Source organism: Anopheles funestus, assembly GCF_943734845.2.
Source record: "Anopheles funestus chromosome X unlocalized genomic scaffold, idAnoFuneDA-416_04 X_unloc_54, whole genome shotgun sequence".
In the NCBI taxonomy this organism is placed as follows: domain Eukaryota; kingdom Metazoa; phylum Arthropoda; class Insecta; order Diptera; family Culicidae; genus Anopheles; species Anopheles funestus.
Genome location: NW_026045181.1, coordinates 42,330 through 57,500, shown reverse-complemented (window position 1 = coordinate 57,500; position 15,171 = coordinate 42,330). Strand labels below are relative to the sequence as shown.

General features: G+C 47.1%; 1 non-coding gene across 1 annotated transcript; it reads right to left on the bottom strand.

The window, feature by feature from the left end:
• Positions 1-604: 604 nt before the first annotated feature.
• On the bottom strand, positions 605-762 carry LOC125773808 (5.8S ribosomal RNA). The gene has a single exon (XR_007420385.1). It is a non-coding gene; the product is annotated as a 5.8S ribosomal RNA (ribosomal RNA).
• Between the last annotated feature and the right edge of the window lie 14,409 nt (positions 763-15,171).

The window sequence follows — 15,171 nt, the reverse complement described above, 5'->3', positions numbered from 1 at the left end:
CGGTCATTTTTGAATCAACGATGGCCCCCCCGAGCACGTTGTCCGAATATCACTCCAATAAGGACAACGAGTTCCGCTCGGCATCGTTTTGATTCGATCTCTCAACAACAACTCCCGGTCGACTTGGTCGACTTGGACCCACGATGTCTCCCCCCGAGCATGTCGAGCCAACTGCACCACTATTGTATTGGACAACATGTTCCCCTCGGGCATCGATGGGTTAATCATGCACCACTATTATAAAACCCTTTGACGTTTTCCCCCAAGCACGTTGATCCAGTATTACGACGGATACGGTCAACGAAATCTTGGACATCAAAGAGGTTTTCGATTGAATTTCCCCATGTTTCACAACGTACTCTTAGCGGTATCCTACGATACGTCTCACTCTATTTGTGTGTGTGCGCGTTTACGTGCGTGCGATTTATGCGGTTCACCCCTTTACTTTCAGCGCCCTGCGGTCCCAACAAAGGTCCCGAGCACGCCATTATGCACAGTGTGGAAGCGTGTTTCCCCCACGACACTAGACGGGCTGCTCGCCATAGTGTTCTATTGTGGCACGCTCCACCCTGAAGTTTGGTTTGTTGTATATCAAGGAATTGATAGGCACTCAAGAATGTGTGCATCGGCCGGGTTTAATCGTCCGACGCGCAATATGCGTTCAACTTATCGGTGTTCATGTGTCCTGCAGTTCACATTGTGACGCGCATTTAGCTGCGGTCTTCATCGATCCATGAGCCGAGTGATCCCCTGCCTAGGGTTTTATAGTAAGGTTCCCAATGTAACACAATCCCGGTGGTACGTCCAAAGACTAACTTTCTGACTAAGTTGTCTTTATTACCCAATAGTCCCAGGCCTTGTGACTTGTGGCTCATGTCTACGCCCATGGCCACCATTCGCTAAGATAGTTTTGAAGTCACTTTGAAGGCCCAGGAACAACTCTCTTAGCACATCGGTTAACCTGGCGCCGCAGTCAACTCATGTGCTTGGATCGGATCGAGCTATTGAGTATTGGGCCTGCATACTCGCTCATCCGTATCCTTTGCGTACCGCCCCATGGCCCTTGTATGTCTGCACCACAGTTCCTGTTCGTTCCGTGCCTATGGCCGGATACGTATTGCACATCGGTTAACCTGACGCCGCAGTCAACTCATGTGCTTGGATCGGATCGAGCTATTGAGTATTGGGCCTGCATACTCGCTCATCCGTATCCTTTGCGTACCGCCCCATGGCCCTTGTATGTCTGCACCACAGTTCCTGTTCGTTCCGTGCCTATGGCCGGATACGTATTGCACATCGGTATACCTGTCGCTACTCAGGCAACTCGTGTGCGTGGATTGGATCGAGAACATGGTGTGTGCCCCATGTTATAATTGATAGTCCATATCCACTTTATAGGTTAAAGTCATAAGTTGTGATTGCACAACCATTCTTCATAAGAGTTTAATCACTCTTCAACTAACTTTCGTTCTGGTGTCTTGGTATCAAATCGCGTAAGACACAAGATTCTACTGGCCAAATAGAATCTAGCACATTGGTTAACCTGGCGCCGCAGTCAACTCATGTGCTTGGATCGGATCGAGCTATTGAGTATTGGGCCTGCATACTCGCTCATCCGTATCCTTTGCGTACCGCCCCATGGCCCCGTCCTTAGAGTTAATGACTAGTAGGCTTAACTCTTTGTATGTCTGCACCACAGTTCCCGTTCGTTCCGTGCCGTGGCCGGATACGTATTGCACATCGGTATACCTGTCGCTACTCAGGCAACTCGTGTGCGTGGATTGGATCGAGCTCATGGGGTGTGTAGAGATTCCATGTTATAATTGCAAGTCCATATCCACTTTATAGGTTAAAGTCATAAGTTGTGATTGCACAACCATACTTCATAAGAGTTTAATAACTCTTCAACTAACTTTCGTTCTGGTGTCTTGGTATCAAATCGCATAAGACACAAGATTCTACTGGCCAAATAGAATCTAGCACATTGGTTAACCTGGCGCCGCAGTCAACTCATGTGCTTGGATCGGATCGAGCTATTGAGTATTGGGCCTGCATACTCGCTCATCCGTATCCTTTGCGTACCGCCCCATGGCCCCGTCCTTAGAGTTAATGACTAATAGGCTTAACTCTTTGTATGTCTGCACCACAGTTCCCGTTCGTTCCGTGCCGTGGCCGGATACGTATTGCACATCGGTATACCTGTCGCTACTCAGGCAACTCGTGTGCGTGGATTGGATCGAGCTCATGGGGTGTGTAGAGATTCCATGTTATAATTGCAAGTCCATATCCACTTTATAGGTTAAAGTCATAAGTTGTGATTGCACAACCATACTTCATAAGAGTTTAATAACTCTTCAACTAACTTTCGTTCTGGTGTCTTGGTATCAAATCGCATAAGACACAAGATTCTACTGGCCAAATAGAATCTAGCACATTGGTTAACCTGGCGCCGCAGTCAACTCATGTGCTTGGATCGGATCGAGCTATTGAGTATTGGGCCTGCATACTCGCTCATCCGTATCCTTTGCGTACCGCCCCATGGCCCCGTCCTTAGAGTTAATGACTAATAGGCTTAACTCTTTGTATGTCTGCACCACAGTTCCCGTTCGTTCCGTGCCGTGGCCGGATACGTATTGCACAACAGTAGATACCATCACCTGACGTATCTAACACACCACTATTGTAACTCGTCGTCGAAGGACCTTTCAAGTGCCTGATGGCCAGGGGAGCTCTTACACGGCACGGAGACACAGTGATGCTCGCCCATCACAGTGTACAACGATCGAGTTTGCTTAAGTGTCTGGGTACCTACACACCAGACACAATGCAATGGCCACGGATCCACACAAGGCACATCACATGCAGAAAGCTTCACCAGATTATGACACATACCACACTCTTGTAACTCGTCGTCGAAGGGGCGTTCAAAGTGCCTTACGGCTAGGGGGGATCTAGCACGGCACGGAGACACAGTGACGGTTGCCCATCAAAGTGTACAACGATCGAGTTTGCTTTCCGCGCAAGCGTTCTAAGTGTCTGGGTACCTACACACCAGACACAATGCAATGGCCACGGATCCACACAAGGCACATCACATGCAGAAAGCTTCACCAGATTCTGACACATACCACACTCTTGTAACTCGTCGTCGAAGGGGCGTTCAAGTGCCTTACGGCTAGGGGAGATCTAGCTCGGCACGGGGACACAGTGATGGTCACCCATCAAAGTGTACAACGAACGAGTTGGCTTTCAACAAATTCTGACACATAGCAAGCGAGCGACCGAGCTACACCGAAGGCAGCCCATGGTTGGTCACTCGCGGACGATCATCAGTAATGATCCTTCCGCAGGTTCACCTACGGAAACCTTGTTACGACTTTTACTTCCTCTAAATCATCAAGTTCGGTCAACTTCAGCCATGCCAGCTGCAGCTCACGAAGGAACCGCGGAAGGTAAGCCTCCAGAAACCTCACTAAATAATCCATCGGTAGTAGCGACGGGCGGTGTGTACAAAGGGCAGGGACGTAATCAGCACTAGCTAATGACTAGTGCTTACTAGAAATTCCAGGTTCATGGGGACCGTTGCAGTCCCCAATCCCGACTAGATGGGCATTTTAGTGATTTCCCGTTCCTCTCGGAATGGGGGCGCCTATTGGCGAGAACACGCTGCGACCCACATTGTAGCACGCGTGCAGCCCAGAACATCTAAGGGCATCACGGACCTGTTATCGCTCATTCTCAGCTTGCTAAACACAAGTTGTCCCGCTAAGCAGGGCAAACGTAGCCGACGACCGCCCGTGAAGGCGCCGCCCGGCTGTAACGTCAGGTGCGCCCGGAGGCGCACTGCTGACAGCGTTCTAGTTAGCATGTTTGAGTCACGTTCGTTATCGGAATTAACCAGACAAATCATTCCACGAACTAAGAACGGCCATGCACCACTACCCTTAAATTTGAGAAAGAGCTATCAATCTGTCTTACCTCGATAAGTTTGGACCTGGTAAATTTTCCCGTGTTGAGTCAAATTAAGCCGCAAGCTCCACTTCTTGTGGTGCCCTTCCGTCAATTCCTTTAAGTTTCAACTTTGCAACCATACTTCCCCCGGAACCCGATTTTGGTTTCCCGGAAGCGACTGAGAGCACCGAATAGGGGTAGCGTCTCCCAATTGCTAATTGGCATCGTTTACGGTTAGAACTAGGGCGGTATCTAATCGCCTTCGATCCTCTAACTTTCGTTCTTGATTAAAGAAAGCATCCATGGCAAACGCTTTCGCTTCAGTTGGTCCTACGACGGTCTACGAATTTCACCTCTCGCGCCGTAATACCAATGCCCCCAACTACTTCTGTTAATCATTACCTCTAGGTTTCTGACAAACCAACGAAATCGTATAAACCGAGGTCATATTCCATTATTCCATGCAAGATTATTCTCGGCCAACGCCAACCCCACGGGGGGGCCGGACGCTTTGTCTTAGCCTGCTTTGAGCACTCTAATTTGTTCAAGGTAAATGTGAGTATCTTGAGCACCATGAGGAGCCCGTGCCGGAGTTAACCGGTAGCACGGTACTCGTTCACAGAGTAACGCCCAAGTACACCATTGTGAGTCGCAGCCGTGAGCGCGCGCACGAACGGCCCCGGCGTGTAACCGGGCGCCCGTGGCGGTCACGTGTCTGGACGGGCAATCAACTTCGAACGTTTTAACCGCAACAACTTTAATATACGCTAGTGGAGCTGGAATTACCGCGGCTGCTGGCACCAGACTTGCCCTCCACTTGATCCTTGTTGAAGGATTTATACTCAACTCATTCCAATTATGGACCATCGTTAGAGAGGTCCATATTGTTATTTCTCGTCACTACCTCCCCGTACTGGGATTGGGTAATTTACGCGCCTGCTGCCTTCCTTGGATGTGGTAGCCATTTCTCAGGCTCCCTCTCCGGAATCGAACCCTGATTCCCCGTTACCCGTCGCAACCATGGTAGTCCTCTACACTACCATCAATAGTTGATAGGGCAGACATTTGAAAGATCTGTCGTCAGTCGACAAGCGACCATACGATCTGCGTCCTTATCCAGACTTCAACTCAAGCCGCCCGGAGGCGATTGGTTTAACTAATAAGTGCACCAGTTCAGCTACCCGCGAGGGCAACAGTCCCGGCATGTTGCATGTATTAGCTCTGGATTTTCCACAGTTATCCAAGTAACTAGTGGTAGGATGATCTTGTGAATTATAGCTGTTATACTGAGCCTTATGCGGTTTCACATTCATTTATGTTTGTACTTAGACATGCATGGCTTAACCTTTGAGACAAGCGTATATTACTGGTAGGATCAACCAGAATTCGTTCCACTACAGACACACACTCGCTTAGTGGGAAATAAATTTCCACACAACTCTCTCTCTCTAGAACCATATGGAATGGCTCTTTGGTGTTGGGTAAGGCACCAATTTGTTGGGGTGTAACGGTCACCACCAACTTTAAGTTTGTTAGGGCACAACGGAAACCACTAACTAAACTTTAGGAAACTAAATTTCCTCACACATTATCTCTCACCATATTAGCACTAGGTGCTAACCACGATTGTACAACGTTTCAACTCTTGAATCGACCGTAGGGCCGCGGAATTGCTTCCGGGCCCCTATTCTCGCTATTAATTGTTCATCTCTTTCAATACATCGAGTTCGTTCCATTGGGTAGTTCGCATGGCGAACGTTTTGATGCAGCCCCCTGGGGGACCACGGCACTTTACACCGGGTATGGTGTATGCGCAACCTACAGATAACAATAAACCCCTTATGCGTGTGTAAACCGATGTTGGGCTGCTCAACATCTTTCATGGTTACATCACTTGCACCAGAACCCACGGTGCCGATTTGGTAATATGTTGTACATTTACTCTCAAGATGTACGCTTCGGCCCCTTATTCAGGGGCTCAAGCTATTACCAGCAAGAACAATCCTCATCCAGACTTGAACTCGAAACACCCGCAGGCGAACGGTTTAACTAATAAGTGCACCAGTCTTGAATCCATGCGTCGGTGGAAACAATGCCGGCGTGTTGCATGTATTAGCTCTGAACTTAGCGAGTGATTGCCTTGCAGCTGTCATACTGAGCGTAGAGCGTGATTATCGCTCACTTGAACCATGTTGAATGGCTCTTTGGTGTAGGGTAAGGCACCAATTTGTTGGGGCGTAACGGTCACCACCAACTTAAGACTTGCTTATAGGTATTTCAACGTTTTCAACTCTTAAATCGACCGTGTTTCATTATCATCTCTTCTTCTTATTAAATGCATAGAGTTCGTTCCATTGGGTAGTTCGCGTGGCGAACGGTTTGATGCAGCCCCCCGGGGGGGACCACGGCACTTTACACCGGGCATGGTGTATGCGCAACCTACAGATCACCAATATATTTGTGATCGATAATGCACACTTCTTACACGACTGACCAGTCGACAGCGCTGCCTTCCTATTATGCGTGTGTAAACCGATGTTGGGCTGCTCAACATCTTTCACGGTTACATCACTTGCACCCGAACCCATGGTGCCGATTTGGTAATATGTTGTACATGGTCTCAAGATGTACGCTTCGACCCCTTAAGGGCTCAAGCTATTACCAGCAAGATCAATCCTCATCCAGACTTGAACTCGAAACACCCGGAGGCGAACGGTTTAACTAATAAGTGCACCAGTCTTGAATCCATGCGTCGGTGGAAACAATGCCGGCATGTTGCATGTATTAGCTCTGAACATAGCGAGTGATTGCCTTGTAGCTGTCGAACTGAGCGTAGAATGTGATTATCGCTCACTTGAAAGGGTCAAGCCCTTTCGAGTCGTCCGGTTTTTACGCCAGACGACTCGGTTCACCATCTTTCGGGAAGGGACCGTCTCGGTCGCAAGCTGCTCCGGTCCCTAAACAACCTGCGACAAATGATAGGAAATGCCGACATCAATATGTGTTCAGTTTGGTTTATCGCTCATAGGTCTTTTTGACCATCGATCCCTGATTATAACTCTCAATTAAACAGTCAGGAGAGTAAGGCATGCCCATCGATATCTCATCGACAGGCGATACCGCAAGAACGGCCAACGACACATCAGGTGATCGATTATTGCTACGACTTTTGCTTAATCGTTTCCACTCCTTAGAGAAAGAAACCCCCGGGGACCGTCTCGGTCGCAAGCTGCTCCGGTCCCTAAACAACCTGCGACAAATGATAGGAAATGCCGACATCAATATGTGTTCAGTTTGGTTTATCGCTCATTGGTCTGTTTGACCATCGATCCCTGATTAAACTCTCAGTAATCCAGTCGGGAGAGTAAGGCATGCCCATCGATATCTCATCGACAGGCGATACCGCTTGAACGGCCAACGACACATCAGAGGATCGTATCTTGCTACAACTTTTGCTTAATCGTTTCTTCTCCTTGGAGAAAGAAACCCCCGGGGACCGTCTCGGTCGCAAGCTGCTCCGGTCCCTAAACAACCTGCGACAAATGATAGGAAATGCCGACATCAATACGTGTTCAGTTTGGTTTATCGCTCATTGGTCTTGTTTGACCATCGATCCCTGATTAATACTCTCAATTAGAAGGTCGGTAGAGTAAGGCATGCCCATCGATATCTCATCGACAGGCGATACCGCATGAACGGCCAACGACACATCAGAGGATCGTATCTTGCTACAACTCTTGCTTAATAGTTTCCACTCCTTGGAGAAAGAAACCCCCGGGGACCGTCTCGGCCGCAAGTTGCTCCGGTCCCTAAACAACCTGCGGCATCAAATGATAGGAAAAGCCGACATCAATACGTGTTCAGTTTGGTTTATCGCTCATAGGTCTGTTTGACCATCGATCCTAGAATTCAACTTTCGAGTAAGGCATGCCCGTCGATATCTCATCGATAGGCGATACCGGTAGAACGGCCAACGACACACATCTAGGATCGCATTTACTCTTCCTTGGATGGATAACCAATACCCTAGGACCGTTTCATCGCGAGCTGCTCCGGTCCTCAAACAACTCGCGAACCACCGATAGGATGATATTAGGAATGGCCGACTTTCATCCTTTAACTCTCAGTTCTGCTTACCAAAACATAGGTACTTGGACCTTAAAGACCACTATATGTTCCCCGATCGGGGGCAATCGGAACGTCTATCCATCATCAACATCGTTTCACTCATTCCGAACCACCAAATTGGACAGACAGTACCATATTCACCAACCGATTGCTTCAACTTCGCAAACTGTATGGTAAGTTCTACTAATTTCACATCTTACCATCGACTAATAGTGCATAAATCCACTTGGAAATCACTTTTCCTTGGTCCTCGGACCTTCTACGACAACGTCCAACAAATATCCGAAGTCGTTTCCCAACTTAGACCAAGCATTTCGTATCTTTACTTCTAATCGATTTTTTCTCTCATAATTGACGATCAAAATCTAAAAACCACATTTTGAGCCAGAAGCAGTCGTCCGATCGTCCTGGGGGTAGTCTCAATCGATTTAGAAGGGCCCAATTCATAAAGATACGTACTCAGTCAAATTCATGCTTCTGGCTCACCTACCCCCTATATAGAAAACGAAAGCGTACAGGCGTGGAAAACGTGCCATTTTTCTCCATCACGGACTTTTTTTTTCTCGTTGCACCGACTCTAGTAAAAAAGTGAAATTTTTTACTAGTTACCAACTTTTGCAAATTATCATCGGATATCACTTTTCATGGTCTATAGTAAGTTCTTATCACGTTTTAGTAGTTTTTGAAAAAAAAATTTTTTTGAACTTTTCAAAATTTTTCAAAACAAAGTTTTTGTAGGCGGTTTTGTGTATGGAGGGTTACTAGTCTCGGGGTCACTGTTTGACCAAAAAACCACTATATATCATTCGAAAGGTAATTTCAAGGGCTACAAAAAATTGTTCTACGGCACCCCCCTCCGACGTCTAGTATTCGAGTTATTGGCCAAAAACCATCACTTGAGCGATTTTTCGTTCAGGGTACCCGACTCTAGTAAAAAAGTGAAATTTTTCTCGATTGACCAAGTGTTGCAAATGACCATCGGATTTCACTTTTTATGGTCTATAGTGAGTTCTGATCACGATTTGGTACTTTTTGAAAAAATTTTTTTGACGCACTTTTCAAAATTTTGCAAAACCAAAACTTTTTAGGCGGTTTTGTGTATGGAGGGTTACTAGTCTCGGGGTCACTGTTTGACCAAAAAACCACTATATATCATTCGAAAGGTAATTTCAAGGGCTACAAAAAATTGTTCTACGGCACCCCCCTCCGACGTCTAGTATTCGAGTTATTGGCCAAAAACCGCAACTATAGCGGTTTTTCGTACAGGGTACCCGACTCTAGTAAAATGATGCGATTTTTACTAGTCTAGGAACTTTTTGGTCAAAAAATCAAGTATATGTCATTCGATAGATAATTTCAAGGGCTACCAAAAATTGTTCCACGACACCCCCCTGCGACGTCTAGTATTAGAGTTATTAGCCAAAAACCGCAACTATAGCGGTTTTTCGTACAGGGTACCCGACTCTAGTAAAATGATGCGATTTTTACTAGTCTAGGAACTTTTTGGTCAAAAAATCAAGTATATGTCATTCGATAGATAATTTCAAGGGCTACCAAAAATTGTTCCACGACACCCCCCTGCGACGTCTAGTATTAGAGTTATTAGCCAAAAACCGCAACTATAGCGGTTTTTCGTCCAGGGTACCCGACTCTAGTAAAATGATGCGATTTTTACTAGTCTAGGGAACTTTTTGGCCAAAAATCAAGTATATGTCATTCGATAGATAATTTCAAGGGCTACCAAAAATTGTTCCACGACACCCCCCTGCGACGTCTAGTATTCCAGTTATTAGCCAAAAACCGCAATTATAGCGGTTTTTCGTCCAGGGTACCCGACTCTAGTAAAATGATGCGATTTTTACTAGTCTAGGGAACTTTTTGGCCAAAAATCAAGTATATGTCATTCGATAGATAATTTCAAGGGCTACCAAAAATTGTTCCACGACACCCCCCTGCGACGTCTAGTATTCGAGTTATGGGCCAAAAACCATTCATACTTGAGCATTTTGCTCATTTTGCCTGTACGGGTACCGAGGACTAGTAAAATCAGGCCAATTTTACTAGAGTAGGGGTCCTTTTTGGTCAAAAAAACAACTTTTGCTCGTTCGATAGGGAATCGATAGGGCAACAAAAAATCGTTCTACGACCCCCCCTTCCGATGTCTAGTATTCGAGTTATGGGCCAAAAACAGTTTATAGTTAATTTTTCACTCGATTTTACACCAAGTATCGCACATTACTCCGGTTCTATACATTGGATCGTCAATCTTTAAGATTTTATGGGTAGTTCCAACTGTTTGCTGCATTTCATCCATACATTACCAACCGATTCAATGTCTGTGCTAGAAGTTATTAGAGGAATAAAAAAATTTACCCTTGGCTTTGGACCGTACAAGTTTACCCATTTTTGGCCCGTATTTGCCCCATAGCTCCGCCGGTATCCAAGATATCGCCACACTTTCTTCTGGCCATGGCTAGATGGCACTTGTGGCTAGATTTCTTCCATGCACCACTAATCGCTACCATGTCTGTGGCCGGAGCTATTCACGAAAGCGCCTCGCGCACTTGGTCGGATTTTTGGTCCAACTTGCACCATTTTTGGCCCATATTTGCCCCATAGCTCCGCCGGTATCCAAGATATGGCCACACTTTCTTCTGGCCATGGGTAGATGGCACTTGTGGCTAGATTTCTTCCATGCACCACTAATCGCTACCATGTCTGTGGCCGGAGCTATTCGACGAACAACCATCACATTTACCTAGGTACTTTTTCGGATTTTTGGTCCAACTTGCACCATTTTTGGCCCATATTTGCCCCATAGCTCCGCCGGTATCCAAGATATGGCCACACTTTCTTCTGGCCATGGGTAGATGGCACTTGTGGCTAGATTTCTTCCATGCACCACTAATCGCTACCATGTCTGTGGCCGGAGCTATTCACGAAAGCGCCTCGCGCACTTGGTCGGATTTTTGGTCCAACTTGCACCATTTTTGGCCCATATTTGCCCCATAGCTCCGCCGGTATCCAAGATATGGCCACACTTTCTTCTGGCCATGGGTAGATGGCACTTGTGGCTAGATTTCTTCCATGCACCACTAATCGCTACCATGTCTGTGGCCGGAGCTATTCGACGAACAACCATCACATTTACCTAGGTACTTTGTCGGATTTTTGGTCCAACTTGCACCATTTTTGGCCCATATTTGCCCCATAGCTCCGCCGGTATCCAAGATATGGCCACACTTTCTTCTGGCCATGGGTAGATGGCACTTGTGGCTAGATTTCTTCCATGCACCACTAATCGCTACCATGTCTGTGGCCGGAGCTATTCACGAAAGCGCCTCGCGCACTTGGTCGGATTTTTGGTCCAACTTGCACCATTTTTGGCCCATATTTGCCCCATAGCTCCGCCGGTATCCAAGATATGGCCACACTTTCTTCTGGCCATGGGTAGATGGCACTTGTGGCTAGATTTCTTCCATGCACCACTAATCGCTACCATGTCTGTGGCCGGAGCTATTCACGAAAGCGCCTCGCGCACTTGGTCGGATTTTTGGTCCAACTTGCACCATTTTTGGCCCATATTTGCCCCATAGCTCCGCCGGTATCCAAGATATGGCCACACTTTCTTCTGGCCATGGGTAGATGGCACTTGTGGCTAGATTTCTTCCATGCACCACTAATCGCTACCATGTCTGTGGCCGGAGCTATTCACGAAAGCGCCTCGCGCACTTGGTCGGATTTTTGGTCCAACTTGCACCATTTTTGGCCCATATTTGCCCCATAGCTCCGCCGGTATCCAAGATATGGCCACACTTTCTTCTGGCCATGGGTAGATGGCACTTGTGGCTAGATTTCTTCCATGCACCACTAATCGCTACCATGTCTGTGGCCGGAGCTATTCGACGAACAACCATCGCATTCACCTTCTCGTTGCACTTCTTCGGGAATTTGGTGCAACCAAGTTTTCACTATAACTTGGTCATTTTCCGTCCATCGGACATGCGGTTTTGGGTGTCGATACTTGACACCGCCCGCTACAATATGTTCCTCCACGACCATGTGGTCCGATGCTTCCAACAGGAGCTATTCGAGGATTACCGATTTTTCACCATTAAAAATGCTCAATTTTGCACCAACTTTTGCCTATAACTCAGGCTGTATCGATCGGATCTTCAATCTTGAAAAAGTTTTGGATAGGTGGCACCAAATGCTACATTTCGTTCTTCCACGTCAACTTTGTCCGATGTCTAGCAAAAAAGTTATTCGCGAACCAAGTCCAGAACCCATGCAATGGCTGCCCTCATTGCATACATCACGGCGGTTAACTCTCGTTACTCTATACCGTGGACTTGGTACTTTTTCAGGCATTCGTTGCTACTTCTCGGTTCATGATATTCGTTTACGGTCTTCACTAGGGCATTTGGTGCTCCTTATCGGTTCATGATATTCGTTTACGGTCTTCACTAGGGCATTTGGTGCTCCTTATCGGTTCATGATATTCGTTTACGGTCTTCACTAGGGCATTTGGTGCTCCTTCTCGGTTCATGATATTCGTTTACGGTCTTCACTAGGGCATTTGGTACTGGGCTTCCCACTTTCTACTGATCGATCCATACTCACTTGCGTGCACCTAGCCTAGGAAGGTTTCCTATGGCTTCCCATCTTTCTACTGATCGATCCATACTCACTTGCGTGCACCTAGCCTAGGAAGGTTTCCTTGGGCTTCCCATCTTTCTACTGATCGATCCATACTCACTTGCGTGCACCTAGCCTAGGAAGGTTTCCTATGGCTTCCCATCTTTCTACTGATCGATCCATACTCACTTGCGTGCACCTAGCCTAGGAAGGTTTCCTATGGCTTCCCATCTTTCTACTGATCGATCCATACTCACTTGCGTGCACCTAGCCTAGGAAGGTTTCCTATGGCTTCCCATCTTTCTACTGATCGATCCATACTCACTTGCGTGCACCTAGCCTAGGAAGGTTTCCTATGGCTTCCCATCTTTCTACTGATCGATCCATACTCACTTGCGTGCACCTAGCCTAGGAAGGTTTCCTATGGCTTCCCATCTTTCTACTGATCGATCCATACTCACTTGCGTGCACCTAGCCTAGGAAGGTTTCCTATGGCTTCCCATCTTTCTACTGATCGATCCATACTCACTTGCGTGCACCTAGCCTAGGAAGGTTTCCTTGGGCTTCCCATCTTTCTACTGATCGATCCATACTCACTTGCGTGCACCTAGCCTAGGAAGGTTTCCTTGGGCTTCCCATCTTTCTACTGATCGATCCATACTCACTTGCGTGCACCTAGCCTAGGAAGGTTTCCTTGGGCTTCCCATCTTTCTACTGATCGATCCATACTCACTTGCGTGCACCTAGCCTAGGAAGGTTTCCTTGGGCTTCCCATCTTTCTACTGATCGATCCATACTCACTTGCGTGCACCTAGCCTAGGAAGGTTTCCCTTTGGTACCGACTTCCATCTACGCACTCGATATAACCTAGGTACTTGGTACCGATGATGGTTAACACTCAAGCATTTCTTGCATCCTGCGTGCAAGGTACCAATTTTCACTTCTTAGGTACGTTTATGGGCCCGCATTTATCCAATATCGCTCCGATGGCCTTTCGCATTATTTCATCCGATAGCCCTTGCCAAAAGCTACCAAAAGTTCCTCCACGGCCATGTGCTCCGACGCTTAGTTTAGGAAATATTCGAAAAAATTCATCTTAGGAAAAATTTTCTTATTGGAAAATCACCTTAAATCGATGGCCATTTTTTGGGCAAAAACTTTAACGTCTTCCCGACTTTGCGGGAATTGCGAATTTTAGGCACCCAGAGAAAATCTTTTACTTTAAGGGGGCGGCCGCGAAGTTGCCCAAAGTCTCGGACACAAAAATTCTCAAGTTCCCCACTCTAGTAAAGCGCCCTATGAGTATCTCCTGGCCCGCGAGCTCTGCGAGCGGGCCAGCTTCGGCGATTTTTGCCTTTTCGCCTAGGCGGTTCTTCTACGAAATTGGTCCACAGCTTTTGGTCAGAAAGCTAGCATTTGTTGCAACAGTTAGGTACTTGGTACCACATTTTGGTATCCATTTGGGCATTTGTGGCAACTACTCGGTACTTTGGCCCACATTTCGCTCTACTCGGGCTTCTATGGTGGTACTTGTCGGTACTTCTGGCCAACTTAGGCCAATTGGGTGCAACTTGTGGGTACTCTGTGGGTACTTTAGGGCGTATTGTGTCTTTCGGGTGAACCTTCGCTATACTTCATGGGTACTGATGGCCAACTTAGGAACATTCAGTGCAACCTTTGGGCCTAAGGAAATTTGTCCAACTCTTTGGACTTAGAAAATTTTCTGGACTTAGAAAATTTTTTGGACTTGTAAAAATTTTCAAATGTTCAATTTGGCCCACATTTCGCTCTACTCGGGCCTCTATGGTGCTACTTGGCGGTACTTTTGGCCAACTTAGGCCAATTGGGTGCTCTTTGTGGATACTCTATCGGTACTTTTGGCCATGTTAGGCCCATTCGGTGCTATTTGTGGGTACTCTATCGGTACTTTTGGCCAACTTAGGCCCATGGGGTGCTCTTTGTGGGTACTCTATCGGTACTTTTGGCCAACTTAGGCCAACTGGGTGCTATTTGTGGGTACTCTATCGGTACTTTTGGCCAACTTAGGCCAATCGGGTGCTATTTGTGGGTACTCTATCGGTACTTTTGGCCAACTTAGGCCAACTGGGTGCTATTTGTGGGTGCTTTATCGGTACTTTTGGCCAACTTAGGCCAACTCAGTGCTACTTGTGGGTACTCTATCGGTACTTTTGGCCAACTTAGGCCAACGCGGTGCTATTTGTGGGTACTCTATCGGTACTTTTGGCCATGTTAGGCCCATTGGGTGCTATTTGTGGGTACTCTATCGGTACTTTTGGCCATGTTAGGCCCACTCGGTGCTATTTGTGGGTACTCTATCGGTACTTTTGGCCAACTTAGGCCCATTCGGTGCTCTTTGTGGGTGCTCTTTCGGTACTTTTGGCCAACTTAGGCCAATTGGGTGCTATTTGTGGGTGCTCTATCGGTACTTTTGGC